This window comes from Pan troglodytes, chromosome 7, assembly GCF_028858775.2.
Source record: "Pan troglodytes isolate AG18354 chromosome 7, NHGRI_mPanTro3-v2.0_pri, whole genome shotgun sequence".
NCBI classification, from domain to species: domain Eukaryota; kingdom Metazoa; phylum Chordata; class Mammalia; order Primates; family Hominidae; genus Pan; species Pan troglodytes.
In genome coordinates, this window is record NC_072405.2 from 129,794,238 (window position 1) to 129,804,768 (window position 10,531).

Below are 10,531 nucleotides of genomic sequence, written 5' to 3' on the forward strand. Positions count from 1 at the left end.
TTGGTCTTTTCACATAGTCCCATATTTCTTGGAGGCTTTGCTCGTTTCTTTTTGTTCTTTTTTCTCTAAACTTCCCTTCTTGCTTCATTTCATTCATTTCATCTTCCGTCGCTGATACCCTTTCTTCCAGTTGATCGCATCAGCTCCTGAGGCTTCTGCATTCTTCACGTAGTTCTCGAGCCTTGGTTTTCAGCTCCATCAGCTCCTTTAAGCACTTCTCTGTATTGGTTATTCTAGTTATACATTCTTCTAAATTTTTTTCAAAGTTTTCCACTTCTTTGCCTTTGGTTTGAATGTCCTCCCATAGCTCGGAGTAATTTGATCGTCTGAAGCCTTCTTCTATCAGCTCATCAAAGTCATTCTCCATCCACCTTTGTTCCGTTGCTGGTGAGGAACTGCGTTCCTTTGGAGGAGGAGAGGTGCTCTGCTTTTTAGAGTTTCCAGTTTTTCTGCTCTGTTTTTTCCCCATCTTTGTGGTTTTATGTACTTTTGGTCTTTGATGATGGTGATGTACAGATGGGTTTTTGGTGTGGATGTCCTTTCTGTTTGTTAGTTTTCCTTCTAAAAGACAGGACCCTCAGCGGCAGGTCTGTTGGAGTACCTGGCCATGTGAGGTGTCAGTCTGCCCCTGCTGGGGGGTGCCTCCCAGTTAGGCTGCTCGGGGGTCGGGGGTCAGGGGTCAGGGACCCACTTGAGGAGGCAGTGTGCCCCTTCTCAGATCTCCAGCTGCGTGCTGGGAGAACCACTGCTCTCTTCAAAGCTGTCAGACAGGGACATTTAAGTCTGCAGAGGTTACTGCTGTCTTTTTGTTTGTCTGTGCCCTGCCCCCAGAGGTGGAGCCTACAGAGGCAGGCAGGCCTCCTTGAGCTGTGGTGGGCTCCACCCAGTTTGAGCTTCCTGGCTGCTTTGTTTACCTAAGCAAGCCTGGACAATGGTGGGTGCCCCTCCCCCGGCCTCCATGCCGCCTTGCAGTTTGATCTCAGACTGCTGTGCTAGCAATCAGTGAGATTCTGTGGGCATAGGACCCTCCGAGCCATGTGCGGGATATAATCTCCTGGTGTGCCTTTTTTTAAGCCCTTCGGAAAAGCGCAGTATTCGGGTGGGAGTGACCCGATTTTGCAGGTGCCGTCTGTCACCCCTTTCTTTGACTAGGAAAGGGAACTCCCTGACCCCTTGTGCTTCCCGAGTGAGGTAATGTCTCGTCCTGCTTCGGCTCGCACACGGTGCACGCACCCACTAACCTGCGCCCACTGTCTGGCACTCCCTAGTGAGATGAACCTGGTACCTCAGATGGAAATGCAAAAATCACCCGTCTTCTGCGTCGCTCACGCTGGGAGCTGTAGACCGGAGCCGTTCCTATTCGGCCATCTTGGCTCCTCTTCTTTTTTGTTTTTTTTTTAAACATACAAAATGGTTTACTTGAATTCAGGAACTGCCCCTATTACTAAGAACTGTTTTAAAGAAACAGTACAAAAAGAAAAATTCTAACCCAAAACAACTCAAATGGTTTTCCACTAAGTACTGATACAAACATGTAACAAAGAGTATAAAAAGTTATTCATTTAAATATATACAAACTCTTTTAAACTCAAATACTGTTTTAATACTTATGAGGATATATACGACGAGGTGAAGGAAGGTACGTTGAAAGAGAATATATTGCAACAGCCTAGACAGTACTGTTAACTCTATTATACGGCAAATTTTTGTAATAAAAATGTCTTTTTTTATTCCAATGTGGACAGGGATTTTCCTCATGGAGCATCTGTGGCTATTTCTCGGCTGAGCTCATCCTTTTGGATTTGATGAAGGCCATGCCGTGTGTCCGTATTTAAGGCAGCTTCAGTTTCAAAAGTTTTTGTGCACACTTTGCACTTTCTGTCTGACATGGTGCCATCGGGGGATTCATCCTCATGGCTGGGTTTGTTCTCCTGTTGGTTATCTTCCCCAGCCCCATTTTGCTTGGACACTGGCTGAGGTTCCTTTAACTTGTGTACAATGAAGAGGTGCCTGGACAGAGAGATGTGAGATGTATAACAGAGGCCACACTCCCGGTGCTGGTACGAAGAACCATCCGATTTGTGCTGAGGGATGTGTTCATGGAACTGCAGCAGGTTTTCGGTGGTGAAGCCACACATGGCACACTTGTGAACCTTAAAAACATTGATTTTCAGCTTTTTCAGTGGTTGAGTGATTGCTCCTTGGGGAGGCCTGAACTCCAGAACTGGTTCTTCCAACTTCTGCTTGGGACTGGGGACCTTGGTGTCTTCTTTTATTTCTGTTTCCTCCTCATGGGTGGCATCTGTCATTTCTTTCAGGTCAGGGTCCTTGATACCATGCATCAGCTGAACGTGCTTCTCCAGCATCAATCGTTTGGTAAAGGTACGTCTGGAGTCTGGGCCATGCCTGATGCCTTTGTGCTTGATCCGGTTGTGCCAGCACAGGCTGTGGGACAAACTAAAAGACTTGTCACACGGCGGCAGGGGTGTTTCTTCGTTTCCCATGCTCATTCCTCATGTGGGATATGTACACATCTCTCTGCATGAACAGGCGGTCACACTCCCAACACGTCCACCCAGGACTGGCCACTTTCTTGGTTTCCATTGATTTTTTTTTCACAGGAGATGGAGATTTATTTTCCAATTTCTCTTTCCCATTCATGGATTTGGTGTCCCCTTTGTTCTGATTGGCTGAATTTTGAGTTGCAGGCTTAATGCTCAAAGGCAAGTTTATACCCAAGTTTGGAGGCCCTTCAATACTTTCCAATGTTCCATGCATAGACTTGATATGGTCCATCATAAGTTGCTTCTGTGCATATAAAAGAGAACAGTCTGGACACTTGAAAACAGACACCCTCTGGTTTTCAATGTGTTTGTCAAAGTGGTGATACAGCAAGGTTTGCAAGGTGAACACAGTGTCGCACATAGAACACTTACATATTATTTTTGGTTCTCCTGTCTTCAAGAGAAACAGCTTATCTGCATAGCCTCAAATTATCTCCCCAGAAATATTTATTAATTACTGTAGTAGTTTTAATGTATGTCTAAAAATTCTTTAATACTCCTCTCTTCGGAGGTGCAGAGGGGAAGCTTAATTTCCCTCACCTTGAGTGTGGACTAAACTTAATGACGTGCTTCTAAAATAGAATATGAAAACAGAGAAAATAATAACTGGCTGGGCGTGGTGGCTCACACCTGTAATCCCAGCACTTTGAAAGGCTGTGGCAGGTGGATCACCTGAAGTCAGGAGTTCGAAACCAGCCTGGCCAACATGATGAAACCCTGTCTCTAGTGAAAATACAAAAATTTTCCAGGCGTGGTGGCACACGCCTGTAATCCCAGCTACCGGGGAGGCTGAGGCAGGAGAATCACTTGAACCCGGGAGGTAGAGGTTGTGGTGAGTAGCGATCACACCACTGTACTCCAGCCAGGATGACAGAGTGAGACTACGTCTCAAAAAAAAAACAAAAAAATAACCGTACAGCGAAGAAACCTGACAGATGCCACCTAAACAACTGATAAAAATTAACATAATCCATAATAAAACACATTGACATTATGTGCCCTCAATGTCATGTCACATACCTCTCTGGTACTTTTCCCAAAAATCTGTAACTTCAGCCTAGTCATGAGAAATCATCATAAGAAGCCTAATGGAGTGGCATTTTACAAAAATACCTAATGGCTGCTCTTCGAAAGTGTCAAGATCATGAAAGCTAAGGAAAGACTGAGAAACTGTCATAGACTGAAGGAAACTATGGAAACATGATAATTAAACACAATATAGTATCCTGGCTTGAACGCTGACACAGGTTTCAAAAAGCTCATTGGTGGAAAAAATAGAGACATGTGAATAAGTCTATGGTTTTGCTAGTGATATTTTATAAACATTTAATTCTTAGTTTTGATCATTGTATCAATTATGTAAGATGTTAACACAAGGGAAAGCTGGATGTAGGTTATGTAAGAACTCTGTAATATTATGCCACTTTTCTATAGGTCTAAACATTTCAAAATAAAAAGTTATAAATATAAATTACATAAACTTACCATTGATTAAAAGTAGGAGAAGGTAATAAACTACTGACATATGCAAAAACATGGATGGATCTCAAAAACATTTCCAGAGACAAAAAGGGTGCATGCTGTATAATTCTATTTATATGTACTTCTAGAACAGGCAAAATCAGTGGTGATAGAAATCTTATCAGTGAGTGTCCCTGGATAGGAAGGGACTGACTGAAAAGTCTGCATTCATGGAAATATTCCATATCTTAATTGGAGTGGTGGTTACATGAGTGTTTACATTTATAAAATCTCATGGAACTATACACTTTAAAAGTCGTATTTATTATATGTGAATTCTACCTCAATAAAGTTGCTTTTTAACAAATCATGGGGTGGAAAAATGAATAAAAAAGAAGTACTTATAAAATATATGAAGCATAAATTAAATAGCACTAACTTGGTCAAGAACAGGCTTGGTTTTGTTTAAAGCTTTGAAAATAACCATAACCCCCAAATTGACCCTAACCTTCTGAAAACTGAAACTGGGAAATGTTCTAAATTTCCAGGAAACAAGGGTGAGAGCAGGCTGTTCCCACACCTCCAGCTAGTTCTGGCCTCCATGTATATTTGAGATTAATTTACAACTATTAAAGCACACTAATAAATGATCAGAACTTATGGCACCATGTGAGGCTCGCTTTGAAGTTCAGCCCATTTCCTTCCTCTGCTTGGAAGCACTTGAGGCCAAAAAACTGCTGTGTTGTCCAAAGAGCCGGTTATGCTGACCTGAAATCAGACTGGGCACTGTATCCAAAGAGTTAATCCAAGCACACCCTGGTGTCGCCATCACCCACACCTCCATCCCCAAACAAAGATCTGCAGGGGGGCTGCCAAGTCCAGTAAGCCATTGACAGGGAAACTCTAGATGAGAGGGGAAAAAAATGGAGAGAAGATGTGGACAAAGTTGACTTTGAAACCTCTTCCTTGGATCATTAGCAATGAAAGAGTAGGGAGATGGGGAAGAGATTAATCTGACTTGGAGAAAAGAGTCTGAATTTAGGTGTCAGAGAGGTCAGAAATCTAGAAAATGAACTCTTGGGAAACCTATTTAAACCCTCTGGGCTTCAATTTCCTCACCTGAAAAAAAAAATAATGAGCGCATTCATGACATAAGGCAAATCTTCCTTTGAGTGGCCCTCCCTTGAGTTCTGTTGAGTATGAAGCATTTAAGGAAAAGGCTGGGTTTTTCATGTCTCCCAATCCAGTGATTGGACTTAGATGGGTTTGATCGTCACATGTTTCTCTGATTGGCAACTTCCCTTTTTGTTTGTACTGTTCAGCCCACTGATTCTCAATGGTTGGACTCTGTACGCCACCCTGCATCATACCTCCTAGAAATTAATTTTAAAAGACAAATTTTAGGAGCTCCACCACCACCTCAACCAAGACTCCCTGAAGAATCTCTAGGGATGAGAACAGAGAAATGTGCTTTTTAAAAAGATATTGTTTTTATTTTGGAATAATCACAAACACAGGAAAGCTGCAAACACAGTTCAAAGACTTTTTTTTATAAAGCCTTTAGGATTCAGAAGCAAGCATGATGCTTTAACTTCCCAAATGTGCATATCCTACAAGCAAGGACATTCTCCTGTAACCACAAGGCAACCATCAGAATCAGGAAGTTAGGCCTGGCGCGGTGGCTCATGCCTGTTATTCCAGCACTTTGGGAGGCCAAGACAGGCAGATTGCTTGAGCTCAGGAGTTTGAGACCAGCCTGGGCAACATGGTGAAACTCCTACTCTACCAAAAAAAATAAAATACAAAATTTAAGCAGGCTTGGTGGCATGTGCCTGTAGTCTCAGCTACTCAGAAGGCTGAGGTGGCAGCATCATCGCTTGAGCCCAGGAAGTCAAGGCTGCAGTGAGCCATGATTGCACCACTGCACTCCAGCCTGGGCAACAGAGCCCGACCCTGTCTTAAAAAAATTAAAAAAATCAGGAAGTGAAGACTGACATAGTCCTACCATTAATCTTCAGGTCTTGTTCAACTTTCACCAACTGTCTCATTCATATAAAAAGAAATCACATATTGCATTTAGTTATCAAGTTTCTTGAGACTTTTTCAGTGTGAAACAGTTTGCTTTTTCTCGACTTTCATGACCTCAATTCTTTTGGAAGTTACAGGCAAGTTATTTTGTGGACTATTTTTTAATTTAGGTTTGTATAGTGATGTTTCTTCATGATTAGATTCAACCTATCCACCTTTGACAGAAGTATCACGAAAGCATTGCCGAACTTTTCAATGCCTTTTATTAGGGGGCACATGATTTCAATTTGTCCCGCTACTGATGATGTTAATTGTATCACTTAATTGAGATGGTGTCACCTAGGCTTCTCCACTATTAAGTTATTCTTTTTCCTTTCAAATTAATAAGTATTTTGAAGAAAAGAGGTTTAAGACTATGTAAATATCCCATTACACCCCAAATTTTCCATTTATTCATATATTTATGTCTATATCAAATCTAGTTTTTTACTTTACTCATGTACACATTATCACCTATTTATACTAATGTATATATTACCACCTATTACTGTCATCCCCACTTCCCACTAAAAAGCCCTTCAAACTGGCTGTGGTGTTTCTTCGATGAGTCTCCATTATTGTTTGAGCATTCCTTTGCTTCCTGGAGAATGTTCTAGGTTCATGTTACATTTTCCCTGCTCTAGACCTGAAATCAGCCATTTCCTCAAGGATCCCTGGCTCATTTTAGTGGAAAACAATATTTAGAAGCCAAGATGTGGGTGCTAAGCATGTTTCCTGCTACTGGAATGTCTCAGTGGACAGAGATGGGGAATGTGTGTGTGTGTGTCTGTGTGTGTGTGTGTGTATACATGTATACCTATACACATGCATTCCTATATTTATTTATATATCTCTATATATTGAAAACCATACCGGGCACAGTGGCTCACACCTGTAATACCAGTACTTTGGGAGGCTGAGGCGGGTGGATCGCCTGAAGTCAGGAGTTCGAGACCAGCCTGGCCAACATGGTGAAACCCCATCTCTACTAAAAATACAAAAATTAGACAGGTGTGGCGGCACATGCCTGTAACCCCAACTACTCAGGAGGCTGAGGTCACTTGAACCCAGGAGGCAGAGGTTGCAGTGAGCTGAGATCATGCCATTGCACTCCAGCCTGGGTGACAAGAGTGAAACTCTGTCTCAAAAAAATAAGTAAATAAATAAAAAAGCAAACTGGCCAGGCACAGTGGCTCCTGCCTGTAATTCCAGCACTTTGGGAGGCCGAGGCAGGCAGATCACCTGAGGTCAGGAGATCGAGACCAGCCTAGCCAACAGGGTGAAACACCCTCTCTACTAAAAATACAAAAATTACCCAGGCATGGTGGCAGGCACCTCTAATCCCAGCTACTTGGGAGGCTGAGGCAGGAGAATCACTTGAACCCAGGAGGCAGAGGTTGCAGTGAGCCGAGATCATGCCATTGCACTCGAGGCTGGGTGACAAGAGAGAGACTCCATCTCAAAAAAAGAAAAGAAAGAAAGAAAGAAAGAAAAAGGAAAAAAAAATAAGGTCACAATATACTTCCAATTCCAATTCAATACCATCAAATTAATTCGAGTATTCTTTCTTTCCATGTTTGTAACTCCTTTCTCCAACAGGGAAATCTGGCTCTCTTATCTTTAATGTATTTACTTACATGAGCAATCCCACTTTCTGTGCCAAATCTCTCCTCTTCTACACCACCCCCTCCCCCATATAGAATGCCCCCCACCCACTCAGGCATCAACACTCAATTCAGGGTCATTTCCCCATGCAAACATCCTCCTCATCCCACTTGGTTTCTGACTTCCCATGCCAGGTGCCCTCATCCAAGCAGATGCTCTCCTCCCCCCGATTCTGCCCTAGATCACCCATCTGGGGATGCTCTCCCCATTCTGCCCCATGCATAGACATCTTCTTCAACACAGTCAGGCCCAACACTCTGCCTCTCTTGCATGGATGCCCTCTTCACCTTGCCTAAGCTTTGGGGATCACACTTCGACAAAAGCTTCATTAAGATTTCAGTGCCCAGCTTGAGTTAAACTTTTTCGCATAAAATCAACTCAAACAGAGCTCCTGAGCTATGTGAATGTCAACTGTAAAATATTGTGATGAAGGCTGATGAATCAGCTCTCATTCTCTGACCAATTCATGAAGATCTCTGCTTTCTTCTTCCATTAGAGAATCCTGGCCGCTCAGGAAAATAGGACATGAAATTTACATTTCAATTTGCAATTCCATTAAAGTAATAACAGCAGCCAAGGGGCACTTTATTGCTACCTTTGCCACATTATCAGTGGCCTGAGACCAAGCTTCCAAGTGCATTTTTTGATATGATGCCTGTAGAAAAGATACAGAATTCTTAGTATTCTTTTGTTATGGGGTATGGAAATCAACTTTACATAGATCCTGTGTGTTCTTGGTTCATAAGTGGCAGTCCTGCATATGGAAATAAGAGTAGCGTCTGCCTGTCTCTCGCTCACGTAGCCACTCCTAGGTACCACGACAACCAGAGATATTGTCTAAAGATTTCACCAGACCTGTGATAAGCAGCAAAGAAGGCAAGAAGCAGGGGAGAGAGAGAGGCATAAAGCAAGATGACAGAAGCAGTAGAAACACAATGACTGCAGATGAAACATGCAACATCTGTTGGCCCACTCTACGAGCAATTCTTCTCTCATCAGCAGCTTAGGCATTCCATTCCTAATTGCTCTTTCTCAATAGCACACAGCATGTCCAAGCCTCTTCCAGCTCTAAAAATCTGTCCCTTTAACATATACAGTCCTTTCTTCATCACCCTTTATCTCTGACTCTCTTCACAGCCAAGCTACTTTTAAAAAGAGCATTTGATACTGACTGTTTTCACTTTCTCACCTCCTTTCACTTTGCTCAGTTTTGAGCCAGCTTCTTCCCTCGCCATTTCTGAAGTTGCCATTGCCAAAATCAGCTATGATCATTCTGTTGCTAAATCCAACAGACAAATATTTATCAATCCCTACATATTAGCCTTTTCAACATTATTTGGCTCTGCATACCATTTCCTCCTTCTTTAGACTCTTGCTGAAATAGGTTTCTAGAGCATCACTCCCTCCTGGTTTTTCTTCTACCTCTATGGCTGCTCCTTTTTAGTTGCCTCCACTTTTATCTCCCATCCCCAGTCAAGGTGTTCACAAAAGTTCAATCCTCTGTCCCCTGGGTGATCACATGCACTCACTCTCCTGCCTTTAACACAGACAGTGAACCCAGATCTATATCTCCTTCCTGGAGCTCACTCCCAAAACCCAGTTCTCTAGATAAAACTGTCAATGTGCATCCCTGTTGCATCTCAGAGTGTTGGAGTGTTCATCTCAAACCCAACATGTCAGAAATTGAACTCTTTAGCTACAAACACAAAATCTATGCCTACTATATCACTTGCCTTTTTTCAGAGCACCATCAATGTAGAAACCAGGCCAGAAACCTAGAAGTCTTTCTGGACTCATCATTGTCCCTCACCTTTCACACCAAGTCCCACTGAGGCTGCCTCCTAAACATCATTTCACTCTCTCATGCATTTCTGCTGCCACTGACATAATTCAAACACTCAACTTCTCTGAATCTAGCGACTGAAATAGCCTCCAGACAAACACCAAACATGTCCTTTTTCCATCAATGTGGACTTTCTTTTTTGTTTTGTTTTGTTGTTTTTGTTTTGAGATGTAGTTTCACTCTTGTTGGGCAGGCTGGAGTGCAATGGAGTGATCGCAGCTCACTGCCACCTCCACCTCCTGGGTTCAAGCGATTCTCCTGCCTCAGCCTCCCGAGTAGCTAGAATTATAGGCACCCGCCACCATACCTGGCTAATTTTTTTGTATTTTTTAGTAGAGATGGGGTTTTGCCATGTTGGCCAGGCTGGTCTGGAACAACTGACCTAAGGTGATCTGCCCACCTCGGCCTCCCAAAGTGCTGGGATTACAGGCATGAGCCACCACACCTGGCCTCTTTTCTTTTTCTTTTTTTGGTCTGTCTCCCAGGCTGTAGTGAAGTGGCACAATCATGGCTCACTGCAGCCTTGACCTCTTGAGTTCAAGTGATCCTCCCATCTCAGCCTCCTGAGTAGCTGGGACCACAGGCACACAACACTGCATCCAGATTGTTCTTGTATTTTTTGTAGATATAGGGTCTCACCAAGTTGCCTAGGCCGGTTTTGAACCCCTGGGTTCAAGCTATTCACTTCCCGCAGCCTCCCAAATACTTGGGATTACAGACATGAGCCACCGTGCCTGATCCAGCTTGGGCTTTCTAAACTTCAAATTATTCTAATCCTCAGCTTAAACTTCTCAAAAACTTCCTATTGCCTGCAGAATAAATTCCAAAACCCTTAGCAGAATGTTCAAGGCCCTTTATGATCTGGTAGCAAACTAATTCTCAAGCTTCATCCTTTGAGACTCCCTACCTTGTATGCAATGAGTTGGTCCCT

General features: G+C 43.0%; 1 pseudogene; it reads right to left on the reverse strand.

Annotated features, from left to right (window-relative positions):
- Nucleotides 1-1,617: 1,617 nt before the first annotated feature.
- Nucleotides 1,618-2,949, reverse strand: LOC100613853 (zinc finger protein 532-like; annotated as a pseudogene).
- Nucleotides 2,950-10,531: the final 7,582 nt, after the last annotated feature.